Here is a 21,460-nt window from a genome sequence, read left to right as displayed (position 1 = left end):
TTCCAGCTGTGGGTTTCTGATATAGTGTTGTCTGGATATTTTCGTCTTCAATATAGACTAATAAGTCTAGGTAGGGTACCTGGGTTTTGCTGATGCATTCAGTGAACCTCAAATTGCAATCATTTTTGTTAAGGGCCGCTACATAGAGAGTCACTTCCTCGTATGTCCCCTTCCATATAATGAAGAGGTCATCTATGTAGCGGACCCACAGTGCAATTTTGTCTAGCCATTTTTCGTTCTCTCCTGCCCAGGCCACGTGCTTCTCCCACCAGCCTACGAAAAGATTTGCATAGCTGGGGGCGAAGCACGTGCCCATCGCAGTCCCCTGCTCTTGATGGTACAATTCTCCTGCAAAAATGAAAATGTTATTTTTCAAACAAAATGCAGCAAATTCCATAATCATTGCGTTATGCTCGTAATACTTCGCATGTCGTTTTTTTAGAAAGAACTCAATTGCCTTCAGTCCCTTGTGATGTTCGATGCTCGTATACAGGCTGGTGACATCTAGGGTCACAAGCCACATGTCCTGTTCCCATTGAATGTTCGAGATTGCACGGAGAAAATCCTTTGTGTCTTTGATATAGGAACTTAAGTCTCGGACTAACGGATTTAGAAAGCAATCAATATAAATGGATGCATTCTCCAGTAGGCTGTTCAAAGAAGACACTATTGGTCTGCCTGGCGGATTTTTATTGTATTTATGCACCTTCGGCAGGTGATAGAAAGTGGGAATTTCCGGTGCTTCGCACAAGATAAATTTGTAATCTGTGTCTCTTAGAATCCCTTTGTCATGCCATTTTTCCAAGATTGCATGAAAATCAGTTATACTTTGCTCATATATTGATCGAGTAACAATGCTGTAGCACTCTTTATCTGAGAGTTGTCTCCATGCTTCCTTTTGATATTGCTTTTTGTCCATCAGTACGATGTTGCCTCCCTTGTCTGAGGGTTTAATGATCAGGTTCTCATCATTCTTTAAATCCGTTATTATCTTCCATTGAGCTTGTGTGATATTCTCTTTGCTTCAGTTTGGGCCCCTAGTTTGTAATTTCTTTAGGTCACTAATTATTGAATCATGGAAGGCATCTATTGTATCATATGCCGTTTGCAGAATGAATCGCGATTTGATTTGTAAATTACTGGGGGCACCTACTTGCGTAATTCCTGCTTCCTGTAGTGTCCTAACAATATCATGTTGACTCGTCATTGTGCTCTCACATTCAAGTTCATGTAAGGCTTGTTCTAAATCAATGTCCATACTCGTGATGCTCCCCCCGTCTGATTCCACGTCTCCAGTTACAGGTTGCGGTTTTGCTGGGTGTAGGAGATGCATTTTCATCCATTTTAATTTTCTTATATACTTATATAGATCAATACGCACATTTGCGTAATCAAATTAAGTCGTGGGGCAAAATGAAAGTCCCAATTCCAATACTTTCTCTTCCTCCGCTTTTAGTTTTTTTGATGATAGATTGATGATTGTCTGTTTATTCATTGTTACTTCCTTTTACCCCCACGTCTGCTCCTTGTTACCATATACTCTGATGTTCCGGCTTTTCCCTTTCCCACCCCTTCTTGTTCTCCGTCTCCTCTTGCTTTTGGCGGTGGGTGTGTCCTTGCAGCCGGCCTCTGTTTTGCCTGTCTTAATAATTGATATTCGTGGAAAAAAGAAGGGATTATTTCCTTTTCTTTGCGTGTTGGTTGCTCCCCTTCAGATACCTCAGACTCCGACGTCTCTCTAGAGGAGGTTGCCTGTGATCTTTGTTGCATCAGTAATTTTCTGGGGCCTTCAAACTTTCTTGCAAAGGTTAATACCCTCCCTGATTCATAATCTTCCTCGTCTCGGAGGTACTTTGTTTGCTTACGATGTTTAATTATGCTTTCATAGTCCATTAGACGTTTTTTCATCCGTTGTTGTAACTCTTCCTTTAATTTGTCATCCGTTTCCGCTGCTATCTCGCCTTCAATGATTTTTATTTCCTCTTGTATTTTTTGCCGATCGCTCCACGCATATTTAATCAATATCTTGACCATTCCACTTGATGATTCATGTGTGTATTCAGACCATTCCTGTAAAAGTTGTGGATCAGGATTTTCGTATGCTGGGGTTGTATAAATTCGTAACCCCCTTGGGATCCGATTGACATCCAGATATCGTTGCAGGGAAGTGGCCTCCCACCACTTTCTCGTTTCTCTTTCATAGGCTTTTTCTAGCCTACCATATAGGGATCGTATAAAAAAAAAATATATATATATATATATATATATATATATATTACCTACTGGCGGTCGCCAGTAGGTAGTTATAGTTAGGACCCTGTTTCCATAGGAAATCCGCAACATTCTATTTTGAATAACTTTGGCGCCGGTCGATGAATCCTCGCGAATTTCTCAAAATAGGTGGGGCGCTACGCTCCGCTCCTACCCTGAAAGTCTCGGGGGGATTCGTCAAGCGGGGGCTGAGATAAAAGGGGGGTCCCAAAACGCGTTTTTCCCATGCATTTTTCCATAGGACCTTTAGACAGGGCTACAGCCCAAACGGCTGAACAGAATTACTAGAAATTTGGCAGAGAGGTAGTCCTCAGGTCAAGGAAGTGCCTTTTGTAGGTTTGGTGTAAATCTGTTCAGTAGATTCTGAGAAAATAGCCTTTAAATCAATATATATATCTGAGCCAGCTTACGGTACGCTTACCGTAAGCTTACCGTACGCGTACGGTGGCGTGCGCGAGCGCGATTCTGATTGGCTGTTAGATCTTAGTAAACATTCGAATCGGCCGAAACCAGGAAGCGGCGGCCGCCATTTTGTGTATTTCACTCCGGTAAAAAAGAGTGATATCTTGAAAAGGGGGCAAGGGAGAGAGTTACAGACCCCCTAACATTTGTAAGGGGGTCAAAGAAGGACAGAAAAGTACAAAGAAAACATTTATTGATTTTAAAAAAAAATCGCGGGGTACGCGTACGGTAAGCTTACGGTAAGCGTACGGTAAAAAAAAAAATAAAAAAAGAAATGAAATTCAGATTTAAGTGTTTAGATATTAGGGGGCTCTAAAAAGAGCCGTTGTGTTTATTAAGTGATTTTTTAGTGGTACCTACATTAAGTACCGATGCAGAGTCTAAGGTTCAAGAGGAAGACTCTGTTCCCTTCATCATTGAAGTGCACACCATCTCCTCTATAAATGTCTTGCATGTCGTAACGCAAGTTGTTGTGGTAAATGGAACCCATACCATAGTCACGGAGGAAAGCAGAAACAGATTTGTTGACGTGCTTTCTTGCTTTGTCAATCTGCGGACAGAAATGATTGGACCAGTTCCATTTTTGCCTTTGGCATATGTTAGAAAACACAAAGGCAGTTTTAGGGAAAAGTGAAAACAGTTGTGCAAAGGTGTCCTTCATAAGCATTTCCAGACCTACCCCAGTCAAAGTGCTGTTCTGCTTGGGTTTTCGGATCAGATAGAACCCGCTCATCAGAGCCTCACTAACCCAGCCAGAACGTTACCCCCTCCCTCTCTCTAGGGCCTATTTACAATAGGTAACCACATATATCTACCACCTAAGGACAGGGAATTCCTACTATACATACCAAGACCTCTTATAATCGGCGGCCTCGCGATCCCATACGGATCCAGACCTCTCTGCCCATACGACAGTCTCAGCACAAGTGGCGGCCTCGCGATCCCATACGAATCCAGACCTCTCTGCCCATACGACAGTATCACAAGTGGCGGCCTCGCGATCCCATACGAATCCAGACCTCTCTGCCCATACGACAGTATCACAAGTGGCGGCCTCGCGATCCCATACGAATCCAGACCTCTCTACCCATACGACAGTATCACAAGTGGCGGCCTCGCGATCCCATACGAATCCAGACCTCTCTACCCAGACGGCAGTCTCAGCACAAGTGGCGGCCTCGCGATCCCATACGAATCCAGACCTCTCTGCCCATACGACAGTATCACAAGTGGCGGCCTCGCGATCCCATACGAATCCAGACCTCTCTACCCAGACGGCAGTCTCATACGACAGTTCATCCTATGATCACCATAACATACAAAAAGGGAATCAGTCTCACTATTCATCAGATCACACAAGGACTGCCAGTTCGAGCATAGCCTGTTCTCCGGTTCTGTGGAAATGTGGATTTTCCTGGTCAGTTATGTCCCCTATCTTGGACCCCAACGGTTCTTTGTGCATGTCACAAGTACATGTATGTTTCCCTCCAGTTCCAGTTATGAAGACGCAAATACATGTGCGTCCACCGTCAACATGTCCTCTGTCAGATCCGCCATGAATATGTCGGATATTCCATTCCCAAATATGAAAGGCCACCGGCTTTATATGGTTCACTTATGCCATTTTACAGTCCAAGGCAAGTAGGCCCTGATTCTGTCATCAAACTCCTTTTGCCTTCTTCCTCTGAAAGCTCCAGTCTGAGCCTGCATCTGTGACCATGAACTCTGTCTCATTCTCTGCGCGGCTCACGAAGCCTGACATCAGCCTATTCTCTGCCAAGAGCTGTATTTCACCTTCGAATTATCTGCTTCCCCCTCAGCCGATGCATTCCTGCCTAGTAGCTTAAGTAAACATTCTTCCAGTTACCAAGCAAGAGGCCCGGTTTCTCTGCCCTCATGCAAGTAATTCATAGCCCTGTCACCATGGAATATTCCCATCCCCTCGCATTCAGTGTAGACACTTAGACGCTTGTACACACACGCACAGTCAGTATAGAATAGATTCTGTCCGAGAGTCCTTCTTTATGGATAACATAGTTCTTTAAACATAGGATGTTAGATATGATTTGGGATTAGGTTGATCTGACCCCCAGACTTTTCGTCTCCACATGTAGAGCTAATGTCAAGTTCCCTTCACCCCCTAGTTACACGTCAATTACACGTCATGCTGCTGCGCGCGCATCTATGTCAAGTATTATCTTATAGATCCACCTATGCATGATATCATAACCAATCATGTGTCTTTTTACTCCTTGTAAACACCCATTTTCGGTTACGCAGGCACCACGTCAAGTTCCTTATCAATTATTACGCCTACTGTATTTGCTTCATTATAACGTATGTACTATAAAAGTTACTTCTTGTCAATAAAGTATGTACTTCACTTCCTGAACCCCGTGGTGATGGAACTTGAAGCATCCGATTATAATCGATTATTGGAATAAAGCCCACTCAGAAACTCTAATATCACGGATTCTGCCTCTCATTTTACTGAGCTATTTTATTATGATTATGTATCAAATTCAGTCCAGGTAAAGGAATTTTTATTTACCACATGATGGCGCCCGAATAGGGACACTTTCTCATCTCACGCGCCGGCGGTGAGTTGTAGGCCCGGTCTCCTGCCACAGCTGGACGGACAATTACGCGTACCAGCAGGATTTCCTGTATCTCCCTCCGGTCAAGCGGGGGCGACTGAGACTACGATCAACACCCAGACGAGGCGGTGAGAAGTGCGAAGTATCCCGACCAGAGCCTAGCTGAGAGAGCAAGATCCGAGGTATATCGAGACCCACCAGTTCGAAGTCTAGCCCAGTTCCCGACGAGTCGAGTCGAGTCCAGTCCGGTTCAAGTTCAAGTTACTGAGGCCTTCCGTTTCCGAAGCTACCCGGTGAGTACCATTTCTGGGGAGGCATTTCTGACGTGCACATAGGTTGTGCCGGTCAAGACGGGTTTGGGTACACAAATCCGGTCTGCACTGTTTTAGCAGTGTATCTGTACTGTTTAGCAGTATATCAAGTATTCCGAAGTATCTAGTAAGTGTCAAGAATTAAGCATGGTGATTTAGTTATGCAGACGATCATCATTGTTGTTTCAGTTAAAGGTTTAATGTTTTAATGTTAAATGTGTTAAACGTCTTGCATATTGTGGTATGAATGGTTGTTCATTAGTGTGCTTTTTGTATTAAGTGTGTTCAAAATTAAGTATCGGATCAGTTGTCAATATGCCGCTCTTTTCGAAATTAAGACAGATCACTACTAGGAAAGGGGTACTTGAAGAAGCCGTCCCTATTCCTCCTAGGGATACTCCAGGGCACTTTATGTATCACAAGCATGGCTTAGATGCCATATTATTTCTTGATTTATGGGTAGATTATACCAAGGGATTGCCGGAAAGTCAGAGGTGGCCCGCAGCGGGAACCTGGGATGCAGAGTGCATCATGAAAGTCGAGGAAGAATTATGGAAAAGAAAAGTCAGACAGTCACAGAAAGACGCTGTTGAGTTATGGCGTAAAGAATCTCATAGACGTACAGAAAAAGCACGTAGACAGGAAGAGAAGAGTAAAGAAAGTTCAAATAAAGTTCAAGAAAATCTATTAATTGAGGAAGGTATCCGAGTGAAATCGGAACAAGTAGATAGACAAAGAAATGCCCTTATGAATGGTATGTATCCTCTTCTAGCCGGAGGATTACCTAAGGCTGCTCCAGAGATGCCAAAAGACTTGCCACCCCCATTATTTCCAATTAAGGTACATCCTAAAGGACATCCCAGAACCGCAGAAGATGTTTTTCTTTCCTCATATCTAGATGACGCAGCTCCCGAGTATGCTAACCCCGCACCACATAGACCGTCTGGCGGGGGGGTTCAACGTCAGGATCAGGTATCTGTCCCTGTGCAACAGCAAGTCCCGACACTAGCTTCGGCAAGCACATCTGTTTCCGCATCTGTCTCCACAGTCGATTCTACAGTGGTGTCCACACCTATAGTTGCTGTGTCACGTTCGACGAATCCTTTCACACCAGACGCCCCAGATGGGGCCACGGGAGGTGCTAGCAATACTTTTACGCCACCTAGAATAAATAAACTTGTTTTTCAAGAGTCAGCGCATTCACGTACACCCAAATTCGTAAGTGAACGTGCGCTTAAGGAACTTCTTATAGATTGTAGATATGACCCGGTGGTCGGTAAAGAGGACGAAATGGTCCTGGCATCATTACGTATCAGACGAGCCGCAGGGTATTTAGCGAAGTTACCAGGAATGACTGCGCATCTAGATAAAATATATCATTTTGTTCAAACAGGGCGAGATGCAGAATGTATTAAGAGAGCTATGGAATTCCAGAAAGTAGAGATACAAGGGGAACTGCTACGTTTCCTCATAAACTGTGTGATCAGAAATCAAGACCGACCGGGGGTAGACCCGGATGCAATGCATATTCTTACAAAATGGAGCCAGAATATATCAGAAGGAAGACACGATAAGCAAAATTGTATAATAGCCATGTGCTGAAAGATCCGTAAAAAAATAGAACGGATACACGAAGAGAGATTACAGACAGACGAGTTCGAACAAAGCGAGGAAGAAGGGTCAGGACCACCCGCAGGACAGTTGGACACCATAGCCTATGTAGGTAGAGGAAGATCTTGTCATAGGGATCAGACTAGATGTCATATTGACTCAATACGTCCGATATGTCCAGATAATAACAGGAATTTCCAAATACCTATAATTAATATAAGGTCTAACGAGCATTCGTTCCAAACTGCTGACAAACTACTCCGAGAACGAAGGGGTTATCATTTTCTCGATTCTATGGATGAACAAGATTTAGCCAGGGCAGCTGTCCACTGGGTGGACAGTCCCGGAAAATATAGTGATGCTACAGTAGTACACACATTTTTGAATCTCACCCCAGATGAACAGAGGTTGGCTGGGATTTATATGATTCAACAACTCATTATACTATATCGGAGTCAGCATTCGGACCCTGGTCCGTTACCTGACATATTGACTGAATTGCTTACAAATAAATGGAGAGGTCCAGGTACTGAATTAATTAAAGAAATTCTAATGTCAAGAAAACAGTATATTCTTTTTATATGCTCAGAGCATACCTCATTGCCCAGCAAGGAAAGAACAACGTATCACATGGATAGACAGAATCCTTTACGAGAAGTACACCCAATAAAAGGCGAGGGCGACGAGTTTAGGCGCGTATTTGTATATACGCCCATATCAAAAATAGAACTGTTAGAAATGAAGAAAGTGGTACCTAGTCATGACAAAGACCCAGCGGGTTTTCACCGAGAAATTAAAGACATGTTACTCATGGGAGAGTATACCTATCCCGACATTATGACGATATTAAAGGTGTTGATGCCTGCTGGCATTTATGAGAAACTCAAGGAAAAAGAGTGGGAGGTAGGAGACCAAAAGATAGAATGGTCAGTGTTAGAAGCGGAAGAAAAGGCCCGAACTGCAGGAGCAGGACTCGGGGATAAAACTAAAGCACTACCAGGTTTGCTAGTACAGGTACTGCCACGTTTATTAACTACGAAAAAGGAAGATTGGGGTACAATTTCAGCCTGTAAACAGAAGCAAGATGAAGACACTAGTGATTACTATGCTCGATTTGAAAAATGTTTTGGTATAAATAGTGGCATAAAAGCAAGTAGCGAATCATACCCGCATCTGTTTGTAACAAAATTAGTAGAAAATGCTCTGTCCCCGGTAAAGAATAGAGTATTAAAATTCGAGAGTACCTGGCAAGGTAACACTCCAACACAAATGTTACAAATGTTACAGTACCATCACAATAGAATTAAAGAGGAACAGGAACATGAACACAGACGCATGAAAGACACAAAAATGAAAATGCTAGTTGCCCAGACAGTACCAGCTGAAGGGCATAAAAAGGGTATGACACATTCCGATTCAGCAGGACCGGTAAAAGGGACATGCAATTATTGTAAGAAGCCAGGTCATTACGTACACGATTGTCCAGTTTTAAAACATAATATCGCCATAGGTAAAACACAAGAAAGACCACGGCCACTCAGACAGGATCAGAATGAACAAGGAGCTATGCAGCATGCCCAGGCCATGCCAGCCGCACAACAGCCAATACAGTTTGTGCCAGCTGCACCACCGTTGCCTGCTGCTGCCACACAGACCACAACACGACAAATGTATCAGACTGCACAGTATGAATATCCTGAGTATCAGCGTTACGCATGAACTAGCCTAGAGAGGGAAGTTGACTTACCCCTTATCGAGATTCCTGTAGATCAAGAAGGACCTTATGTACATAGTGAATTATTAGGTCAAGATAGAAAATTCTTACTCGATACAGGGGCAAGTCGAACAACTATAAAACGTAGTGAAGTTCCAGGGGCACCCCTCTCAGGCTCTCAGAATATCTCCCTTGGTTTTTCAGGAAAACCTATTGTTAATGAAGTATCACAGCCTCTTCCACTTACGATAGGACCTTTGACATGAACTACAGATTTATTGCTTACTAAATCATGCCCAGAAAATCTGTTAGGAATTAAAACTCTGAAAGCCCTAGGAGCCATAATATGTTGTTCTCCGGAAGGAGTAAGGTTGTTTTTACGTGATTTTAAAGGTCACTATGTGTCTAGAGACATGGATCCCCGACTACAGACTTTACCTACACATCTATGGGCACAAGGCCCTACTGATGTTGGTTGCATGAATATTACACCATATCGAGTCACACTCAAGGCAGGAGTGGTGCTACCACGAATGCGACAATACAAGTTACCACCAGATGCTGTAGTGGCTTTACTACAAATCATTGACGAGCTAATTGCCCAAGGAGTAGTTGTAGAAACAGACTCCAATGTATGTAATTCACCGATAATTCCGATTCTTAAACGAACAGATCCCACAGCCCCGCCAGTATATCGATTGGTTATTGATCTGCGCGAGTTAAACAAATGCATTGTGCCACAATTCCCTGTGGTCCCAGATATCTCGTCATTATTGACAGCTATTGATTCCGAAGCAACATTCTTTACTGTAATTGATCTCAAAAATGCCTTTTTCAGCGTCCCAATAGATCCGGAAAGTCAATATTTGTTCGGATTCAGTTTAAATGGGCGCAGTTTTAAATTCTCACGCGCACCTCAAGGATTTACAGAAAGCCCCAGCATCTATAGCCAAGCACTGAAACGAGAACTTGACAGTATCCACATGCCAGTTAACACCGCTCTGCTTCAATACGTCGATGATCTGCTGATCACCGCAAGAAGCGAACCTGAATGTGAAAAAGCATCGCTGACAGTTTTACAATTCCTAGCCGAAAAGGGGCACAAGGTGTCCCCTTCTAAGCTGCAATTCTGTGTCCAGCGAGTTGTTTACCTTGGACACTCGCTGTCCAAGGAGGGAAGGCAGCTTACACCCGACCGCATTCAGTTAATAGCTAACATGCCAATACCCAAGACACAAAAGGAAGTACGAGCTTTCATAGGCCTCACGTCATATTGCAGGCAGTGGATCCCTCAGTACGCATTTCTAGCAAAACCACTCATTCAGTTAACCACACAGGAGGCAGCCACACCGACTGTTCTCCCTTGGACTCAGGAACACACACAAGCTTTTGAAAGCTTAAAGAAAGCTTTATGTCAAGCACCCGTTTTAGCAACACCATGTTACAGAAAACAGTTTACACTCTTTGTTACAGAACGCGAAGGTACTGCCTTGTCAGTACTCACACAGGAACAAGCAGGAGCACACAAGCCATGCGCTTATTTTTCTAGTACATTAGATCCCGTAGCTCAGGCTTTGCCTGCGTGCCTGAAATCAGTAGCAGCGACAGCTTTAGCAATCAGACAAAGCGATGCTATAGTGTTAGGACATCCATTGACAGTTCAAGTACCACACGCAGTAGAGGTTCTTGTGAATAGAACGCAAACACAACACTTGACCATAGCCAGACTTACAGGATATGAACTTACATTGTTTCAGCCACATATAGAAATCAGACGCTGTAACACATTGAATCCTGCCACACTGCTACCTGTAATAGGAACAGACCCACTAGCCCATGACTGTATTGAAGTTATTACGATAACAACGAAACCCAGACAAGACTTAACCGATGTCCCATTATCAGACCCAGACCTGACATTGTATGTAGACGGTTCATGCATGAGAACAAGTACAGGAGAGTTAGTGGCCGCTTACGCAGTCACAACAGACACTGAAGTCATTGAAACTAATCGTATAAATACTTTGTCAGCTCAAGCCGCAGAGCTCATCGCTCTGACACAAGCCTGTATTCAAGCCACGAATAAAAAAGTCAACATATACACTGACTCACGTTATTGCATTCGGAGTTGTACATGACTTCGGCGTGCTGTGGCGAGAGAGAGGTTATTTAACTTCCCACGGTGCCCACATTCAGCACGGACCCCTCATTCATGCCTTATTAGATGCGATACATCTACCCACTGCAATATCAATCATGAAATGTAAGGCTCATACGAAGGTTACTGATATCATTTCTCAAGGCAATGATCTAGCCGACAGAACAGCTAAACAGACTGCTCAAACTCAAACTCCCGACATGACAAAGACAATAGTCCCGACACATTGCATGACAGTTAAAGATCCTACTCTTGACGTAATTGACATACAGACACATGCTACACCAGATGAAATAAAGAAATGGACTGAATTAGGGGGGATCCAAACGGACCAAGGATGGATGATGAAGGAAAAGTCTGTATGGTTCCTTCCTGACTCAATGGTCCAAGTTATAATCAACACTATACATAGTCCAGCACATCTAGGAGAAAAAGCTATGCTAGACAGCATTCAACACATTTGGTTCAATAAACATTTACGAGCAGCAGCAAAACAAAAGGTCCATACCTGTATGATCTGTTGTCAGTTTAACCCAGGAAAAAGCGTTCCCGTAGAACAGGGTGGATTTCATACTCCTAACCATCCTTTTGAAGTACTCCAGATGGATTATATCCAGATGGAACGATGTCGAGGATTCAAATATGTTCTTGTAGTTGTCTGCGCTCTGTCCCGTTGGACAGAGGCATACCCGGTTTCAGATTACACTGCCCCGACTACTGCCAAACAGTTGGTTCGAGAATTCTTCCCACGATACGGTTTACCACGTGCTGTTTACTCAGATAACGGCCAGCCGTTCTCATCCGAATTAATGAGACACGTTTCACTTCTGTTAGGATATCAGTGGAAATTCCACTGTGTCCGACACCCCGAGGCAGCAGGCCTCGTAGAAAGACATAACCAGATCCTGAAAATCAGAATGTCCAAAATATGCAGAGAAAAAGGTGTCGACTGGGTAGTAGCGCTACCCGTTGCACTCTTTTACATGAGAATGGTAGCACACTCTCGAACAGGGCTATCCCCGTATGAGGTGATCTTCGGCAGACCACCGAATATGTGGGGGACGCCTATACCTCGCAAAATAACTGATGTTGACTGTAATATGCTGACAGATTACTTGGCTTCCTTGATGTCTGCACTACAATCTTGTCGTTCACAGGTAGCTGCAGCTTTTCCCGACAACACCGAGGTGAAACCCCATGACGTTGTTCCGGGTGATTTGGTGTTTGTGAGGAATTTCGACCGAAAGACCCAGCTGGAGCCCAGGTGGAAAGCACCCAAGTTGGTCCTGTTGACCACGAGGACAGCCGTGAAGATCGAGGGCCGCAAGGGCTGGATTCATTCAAGCCACGTCAAGAAATTTCATGGACTATCCTCGGATATAGACATTGTGCCCTGCACTCCCTCACAGACTGATTCAGACCTTCCCTTTGTTGAACCAAATGACTCTAAGAACTACAAACTAAAGCTTAGGCCCAAACAGTCGAGCAATTTGATTGTTTAAGTCCTCTCCAAGGTGAAGCGGTTGAATTGTCTCTGACATGTATCCCTTGGACCTGAGTAGAGAAAATACCCGGAAAATGTTGAAACGACAGGCGTATTGTAAATCACTGCGTAGCTACTGTATGGGGACATTATTAATTCTGTTTTTATTGAGTCTTTTAATAATTATTACGAGTATGTTGTTGCACATATATTACCCTATTTCTAGACATGTTTATAATGTTACTACTGAACATTCTTTTAGTGACTTACCTCCGCATGAATTATCTTATAGACTTGCGCTGCGCAATAACACATTCATTAGTATGTTACATCATTCCCATCAGACTAGTAATGCCACCAATTGTTGGGTGTGTGGCCGACTCCCTCCCTATCAGAATTATGAAGGAGTCCTGCCTTTCTTTCCACATCCATTCACACATAATGGCTCCTGTGGAGCATGGTTTAGTTTAATCAATTCCATAGACTCAGACACAGCAGTTTACCAAGATCATTGGATATGGGGAAACCTGAACCTAGTCTTACTCAAGGTCTGCTACCCTGACAAGGAGGGTCGCCCCAAAAGAACAGGAACTGATCTAGAAAATGAAGTATATGGATTAGGTAATTTTACATCTAATCTCATGATTCTAAATGTCGTATCCGAAGTTGAACTAGTCTTGCCCACCATGTCAGTATTCCCAGCGAAGGGTGAATTGTGTGTAAGAAAGGTTGGTTCCATACCTATGGGCCATAGTAAATGCAATACTATAGTAGAATTCCGTGATCAAGGCAAATCTTCATTTAGAGCTTCTCGCCACTCCTACTTCATATGTGGTCAGACTGCATATATGCGTCTACCTCCAGATTGGGATGGTACCTGCTACATTGCATTCCTTTTGCCACCTGTTTTTCTAGCTCCTCCTGATTACTACAGAAATGTTCATTTAGTACACAACAGAAAGCGGAGAGATCTCCCCATTGTCGATTACACTGAAACGGCATGGGACAAGTATGTAGATTTTAATAAAGGCATCTTTCCCTATATAGGTACTGTTACTAATAGTAAGCTGATACGTAGATTAACCAGAACTCTTGAAGCAGTAGTGAATGAGACTATTTCCGCCTTAGGCAATTTAACAGAAGAGCAGTCTGCTATGCGGATTGTTGTGCTTCAAAATCGTCTTGTCCTTGACGTCATCCTGGCTGATAGGGGCGGAGCTTGTAGGGTCATCGGATCAAGTTGCTGCGTATTCATACCAGAAAATTCGCCATCTGTATATAAAGCCATCACTCGCCTTCATAAGATTGTAAACCAGATACACCAGAACCCAGGCACTTGGACTTGGTCCAGTTGGTTTTGGAGTGTGATATCAGCCTGGGGATGGAGAGTTTTATCCTTCCTAGGTATTGGCTTTCTCATACTATTCAGTTGCTGTCTATGTCTACAATGTGGACCAGCGATTTGTGGTCTGTGTGCCACATCGTGTATTCCACCACCAAGATTTCATTCAAGATCCCGGAAGAAGAAAGAAGAACAAATGATGCTATGTGAACAGATCGATGGATTGATGAAGATCGATATCTCTTGAAGGGCAAGTAGGGGGACAAGGAGGGAATGTGGAAATGTGGATTTTCCTGGTCAGTTATGTCCCCTATCTTGGACCCCAACGGTTCTATGTGCATGTCACAAGTACATGTATGTTTCCCTCCAGTTCCAGTTATGAAGACGCAAATACATGTGCGTCCACCGTCAACATGTCCTCTGTCAGATCCGCCATGAATATGTCGGATATTCCATTCCCAAATATGAAAGGCCACCGGCTTTATATGGTTCACTTATGCCATTTTACAGTCCAAGGCAAGTAGGCCCTGATTCTGTCATCAAACTCCTTTTGCCTTCTTCCTCTGAAAGCTCCAGTCTGAGCCTGCATCTGTGACCATGAACTCTGTCTCATTCTCTGCGCGGCTCACGAAGCCTGACATCAGCCTATTCTCTGCCAAGAGCTGTATTTCACCTTCGAATTATCTGCTTCCCCCTCAGCCGATGCATTCCTGCCTAGTAGCTTAAGTAAACATTCTTCCAGTTACCAAGCAAGAGGCCCGGTTTCTCTGCCCTCATGCAAGTAATTCATAGCCCTGTCACCATGGAATATTCCCATCCCCTCGCATTCAGTGTAGACACTTAGACGCTTGTACACACACGCACAGTCAGTATAGAATAGATTCTGTCCGAGAGTCCTTCTTTATGGATAACATAGTTCTTTAAACATAGGATGTTAGATATGATTTGGGATTAGGTTGATCTGACCCCCAGACTTTTCGTCTCCACATGTAGAGCTAATGTCAAGTTCCCTTCACCCCCTAGTTACACGTCAATTACACGTCATGCTGCTGCGCGCGCATCTATGTCAAGTATTATCTTATAGATCCACCTATGCATGATATCATAACCAATCATGTGTCTTTTTACTCCTTGTAAACACCCATTTTCGGTTACGCAGGCACCACGTCAAGTTCCTTATCAATTATTACGCCTACTGTATTTGCTTCATTATAACGTATGTACTATAAAAGTTACTTCTTGTCAATAAAGTATGTACTTCACTTCCTGAACCCCGTGGTGATGGAACTTGAAGCATCCGATTATAATCGATTATTGGAATAAAGCCCACTCAGAAACTCTAATATCACGGATTCTGCCTCTCATTTTACTGAGCTATTTTATTATGATTATGTATCAAATTCAGTCCAGGTAAAGGAATTTTTATTTACCACAGTTCGAGGGGCTCCTCTTCCCCTTATTCAGTTACCACTTACCTGATCAGGGTTAACATCTGTTCATGTAGCCGCAGCTGACTAGAAGAGTAGGCTACCCTCTCATACAAGAACACGCAGCACATGTTGGTTCACTACAAACTGGGTACTTTATTACTCATTACATACGCAATCACATAACATTACAATATAACACATAACCTGCAAAGAAAAGTGAAAGAATAAGTTGTGTACTCTAATAAGAAAGGGTCGACATCACCTTAGTAGTGTGTAGCCTGCACTCAGTGGTCATCTAGGTTCCCCTCTCGTCTGTGCCTCGGCTCGCCTGGAAGTCACACCTCCGCAGTCACGGATACACATCTGCACCACTATGCGCTGTTCTCTTCACCCTTCTCCGAGTCACTGGGACCTCTTCCTTATCGGCTACTCTCTCCTCTCTGGCTATTCTGCTAGGAGAGTATCTGTCTCTCGGTTTTTCTCCGCCTTCAAGATGGCGTCTGTCTTCCCTGGAATAAGTAGTAGCTTTACTGCTAGCGGCTAGATGCCGCCTACGGACTGAACATGTAACTGCCTCAGACTTTCACTAATATAGAGGTGCGTTTCCTCATGGAAAATTCCGGCCCGTAACCTGCCGCCCACCAAATTCTTGTACCTCCCCGTACCAAGGACACGTTCCCAGCCGGCTGGCCTGATGTAGTGTCTTCGGCATGAAGAAAAATACAATCCTTCGATAAGGGCCGGCCTGAACCGGTTCTCTCCAAGCGAATAACACCTCATAACTAAAACATTACATTTGACCTAGAAGCATCCCAAGCTGCCGGAGCAGAAAGAAAGATGGAGTCTCTCCCGTTTGAGGCCTACCAGGCCTGAATTCAGCACGGCTCCATGAAATACCCTCACTACAGGACAGGTTATCCCTAATACTAACGAATCTATCCCCTAGGCTATGTGTGCAAGCCCTGATCTATGGGGAAGAGCACAGGATCATGTCGAAGTGCCTAGTAAATAGGCTCCATTCACTACTCTAACCCTTAGACTTGAATGGTAAGAGACTGAAGTCACATTCAATCACCTTTCCTCACAAGAAGGCCGGGAAAATCGAGCAGAACAAGTGCCTAGGTCATTGCCACCACAGTGCACTATTATGAGGTCAGGGTGTTGGATTTGCATGAAGGATTTCACCAATGGCATCAATTGGTGCCACTTTAACCCTCTCTGACCAATCCATTTAATGTCTACATTTGGCAAAGCAAGGTCTCTCACCATACCTGTTTTCTCTGCAAACTTTTCACTCCAGAAGACATAGCTGTGCCCTACAATCCACACTGTGAACATCTTCAAAGGAGAACTGGATGCACTCAGGAGGTGTCTTTCAGTAGAATGGCAATATGAAAAGAAAGACAGTTTGGAAATGGAGGCATACATATTTTTTTCACAAAAAAAAGAACTGATTGGCTGTTTCATACCATTCTAGAATAAAAACTAGGCTGTATGTGTAAATTATTAGAAGCATGTTTTGTATTGGTACAGAAAAATGTGTAACCAAAGAACAGTACTATGGATTTGCTGTTAGGTTTGAAAAGTCAAGCACTCTTGCTCTGTGGAATTGAAACATTGTTTGGCGAACTTCTGACCTAACTCCACACAGCAGTGTTCCATGAGCTGTTGCTATGGTAGCAGGCAGAAGTCAAGTTGGGGGAAGGGTACTAGGCAGAAGTCAAGTTGGGGGAAGGGTACTTTTGGAAAAGGGTTGGTTTTCAACCAATAGAAATGTGTGATTACATTTGAAAAAAAGGGGGAAGCACTGAGATTTGAAACTTACATGTATATGTGTGGAAAAATAGAGGGAAACTTTGCCATTATCTGGTTCTGCTGAGAGGAGAGAGGTGTAGAGAACAGAGATCCTGGCTCTGATAATCTGCTGTTTGAGTGCCACATTTCTTTCACAACTAACTAATTTTAAAGGTGAGTTTAGAGTTTGAGAGGAGATGTATATGGTAAATTAAGAAATGAATAATAGAAATGTAATCCTTTTTGTTGAAGTTGTGTTTATTATTTTCTGTTTTGGGAGAAATTTAAATGTGAGGAACATGTAAAATAATATGGACTATGTTTTCACGATAAATTAAGGTGTATTGGTATAAAAAAAGAATAGTTTAAGGGTTTGAGGTTGGACTCAGTAATGCAAATACATTCAGCATCACTAAGGCTGGTTGCCCTTGCTGGAGTGTAGGCAGTCACCCAGGATACACATGGTGGTGGTCTGAAAAAGCAGTCTGGACATGGGCTTTTTAAAAAATCTGAAAAGTGGATTCATAATGTGTCAGTCTGTAAAAGTGATTATCACTTGCCAAAAAAAAAGAGCAGTAAGTGTGCTTTCAAATTGGCAAAGAAATTTCGTTTTGTGACTAATGTGAAAACATGACTCTGTGTGCAAATAGGAATTACAGGCAGAGATTTATTGCGTTTTGCTCTGGTGATTTCACAGTTGCATTAGTAGGAAAAAGGGGGAGCGATTTTTTGGTGCAGAAGCAGACTCTTAGCACACACCCAGCTCCTTTCCATGTATAATCATGCACAGTATTTACAAGCGAGTGGGGTTTGAGGTTTCAGTCTGTAATGCAAATACATTCAGCATCACTAAGGCTGGTTGCCCTTGCTGGACTGTAGGCAGTCACCCAGGATACACATGGTGGTGGTCTGAAAAAGCAGTCTGGACATGGGCTTTTTAAAAAATCTGAAAAGTGGATTCATAATGTGTCAGTCTGTAAAAGTGATTATCACTTGCCAAAAAAAAAGAGCAGTAAGTGTGCTTTCAAATTGGCAAAGAAATTTCGTTTTGTGACTAATGTGAAAACATGACTCTGTGTGCAAATAGGAATTAATGGCAGAGATTTATTGCGTTTTGCTCTGGTGATTTCACAGTTGCATTAGTAGGAAAAAGGGGGAGCGATTTTTTGGTGCAGAAGCAGACTCTTAGCACACACCCAGCTCCTTTCCATGTATAATCATGCACAGTATTTACAAGCGAGTGGGGTTTGAGGTTTCAGTCTGTAATGCAAATACATTCAGCATCACTAAGGCTGGTTGCCCTTGCTGGAGTGTAGGCAGTCACCCAGGATACACATGGTGGTGGTCTGAAAAAGCAGTCTGGACATGGGCTTTTTAAAAAATCTGAAAAGTGGATTCATAATGTGTCAGTCTGTAAAAGTGATTATCACTTGCCAAAAAAAAAAGAGCAGTAAGTGTGCTTTCAAATTGGCAAAGAAATTTCGTTTTGTGACTAATGTGAAAACATGACTCTGTGTGCAAATAGGAATTACAGGCAGAGATTTATTGCGTTTTGCTCTGGTGATTTCACAGTTGCATTAGTAGGAAAAAGGGGGAGCGATTTTTTGGTGCAGAAGCAGACTCTTAGCACACACCCAGCTCCTTTCCATGTATAATCATGCACAGTATTTACAAGCGAGTGGGGTTTGAGGTTTCAGTCTGTAATGCAAATACATTCAGCATCACTAAGGCTGGTTGCCCTTGCTGGAGTGTAGGCAGTCACCCAGGATACACATGGTGGTGGTCTGAAAAAGCAGTCTGGACATAGGCTTTTTAAAAAATCTGAAAAGTGGATTCATAATGTGTCAGTCTATAAAAGTGATTATCACTTGCCAAAAAAAAAGAGCAGTAAGTGTGCTTTCAAATTGGCAAAGAAATTTCGTTTTGTGACTAATGTGAAAACATGACTCTGTGTGCAAATAGGAATTACAGGCAGAGATTTATTGCGTTTTGCTCTGGTGATTTCACAGTTGCATTAGTAGGAAAAAGGGGGAGCGATTTTTTGGTGCAGAAGCAGACTCTTAGCACACACCCAGCTGCTTTCCATGTATAATCATGCACAGTATTTACAAGCGAGTGGGGTTTGAGGTTTCAGTCTGTAATGCAAATACATTCAGCATCACTAAGGCTGGTTGCCCTTGCTGGAGTGTAGGCAGTCACCCAGGATACACATGGTGGTGGTCTGAAAAAGCAGTCTGGACATGGGCTTTTTAAAAAATCTGAAAAGTGGATTCATAATGTGTCAGTCTGTAAAAGTGATTATCACTTGCCAAAAAAAAGAGTAATAAGTGTACTTTCAAATTGGCAAAGAAATTTCGTTTTCTGCCTAATATCAAACCATGACTCTTTAAAAAAAATTTAGAAAAATATGTAAATATGTGTACTGTATTATAAAATGTTTTATTAAATATTAATACTTTTTTCTTTTTTTTCAGATTGAGATAAAAAAAATTCGAAAACTAGAACCATTTTTAAAGCAATTAAAATTAAATTTAAATTAATAAATATTTTTTTGAGTGGGTATGGTAAGTCAAAAATTTCATGGTCCCTTTTTTCCACTTCTCTACAATCACATTTTCAATTTTTAATTGTAGTCTCTCAAGGACCTTGTAATGTGATAATTGATTTTTAGTGTTTTTTTTAAAAAAAAAAAAAAAAATTACGCGCACCGTACGCGTACGGTAAAAAAAAAAAAAAAAAAGTTTTAAAAAATATATATAAAAAAAAGATGAAAGATAAGGTTGGCTCTTAAAAGAGCCGTTGTGTTCATGCAGGGACAGAGGAAAGAAAGATTGGGAAAATTAGTCTCTGCGACAAGTGTGCTGATCTATTTTGTTGTTCACTAGGGAAACACTGGTCTCCCTATGACAAATTAGATCATGACAAGAGGCGCATCGAATATCAACCCTCAGAAATCGGGGGTTAATTTCCTGAGGGCCAGCAAAAGGAGATGCTCCCCCCACAGATGAAGGGCTCACCTGACCTGCAGAAGAAGGACTCGGTACTGCAGATGATGGTCCAGGCTGAGCTGCTGTGGATGTGCTTGGTTGACTTACTGAAGGGTTACCTCCAGTAAGTCGAGCATGTGTCCTTCTGTGTACATCCTTGAGGTGTCTCATCATGGTATGATTCCCAAAGGAATACTTCCTGTCAGGATTACCTCTTGAAAGTACACGCTTACACAGCTTACAAGTTACTAAGGGTGCATTTACATTTTGCTGGCCTTCAGGAAAAGTAAAATAATCCCATACATAAGAGGTCTTTTGTTTCCTCGCTCACTGCCTCAAGGTAGTGCTGCTAGTGCTAGCCTCACTCTCAGAAGAGCTCTGCTGTTCTGCCATCGTATCACAAAGACAACCCAGCTCCTTCTCCTAAGGGATCACAAGCAGAAATGAGGGGAATGGGTGTGGTGTAGGAGAGTTCTAGAACTGAAAGTAGTTTCAACCAATCAAAAGTTGTGTTTCATGATCACATGACCTACTGTACGCTTACGGTACGCTTACGGTGCGCTTACGGCAAAAGTACGCATGCGCGTAAAAAAGACACGCGCTTGCGCGCATGCGCTTAACAGTCACTCCCCGACACTTCCGCGTAACGTGCGCGTGTAGCGTACACGCGTACACGTCCCACGCAGAGTACGCGCGGCTACGCAAATTGCGTAAATATACGCAAACAGCGTAGATAAATTACGGACGTTGCGTAAACCGTACACTTACCGTAAGCTTACGGTACGCGTACTAAAAAAAAAAATAAAAAAAAGGAAAAAATGTACTGCAAATAAATTTTACATGTTTATTTTATAAAATATATTAAAAAAAACATATTAAAGAATTTTAAAAATTTAACCATAGTCTTTATAAAAGGATAGAAAATTAAAATAAAAATATGTTTAAAAAAATAGAAGAAAAAAAAAAATTAGCATTTAAAAAACCTTGCAAATTCACTGAAAAAACCATGGGTTTCACACACGTTATAGTTAGGAATTAGCATTTAAAAAACCTTGCAAATTCACTGAAAAAACCATGGGTTTCACACACGTTATAGTTAGGAATTAGCATTTAAAAAACCTTAGAAATTCAATGAAAAAACCAAACGTTTCACACATGTTATAGTTAGCTGGACATTTCACTCGTAAAAAACCAATGAAATTCCCCCGTTATAGTTAGTTCAGCTAACTATAACTCGCGCGCCCGCAATGCACTGCTGATGACGTCACATATTACATCCCTCATGACATGGTCAGTGACA

This window comes from Triturus cristatus, chromosome 6 (genome assembly GCF_964204655.1).
Source record: "Triturus cristatus chromosome 6, aTriCri1.1, whole genome shotgun sequence".
Lineage (NCBI taxonomy): Eukaryota > Metazoa > Chordata > Amphibia > Caudata > Salamandridae > Triturus > Triturus cristatus.
This window is presented reverse-complemented; position numbering follows the sequence as displayed.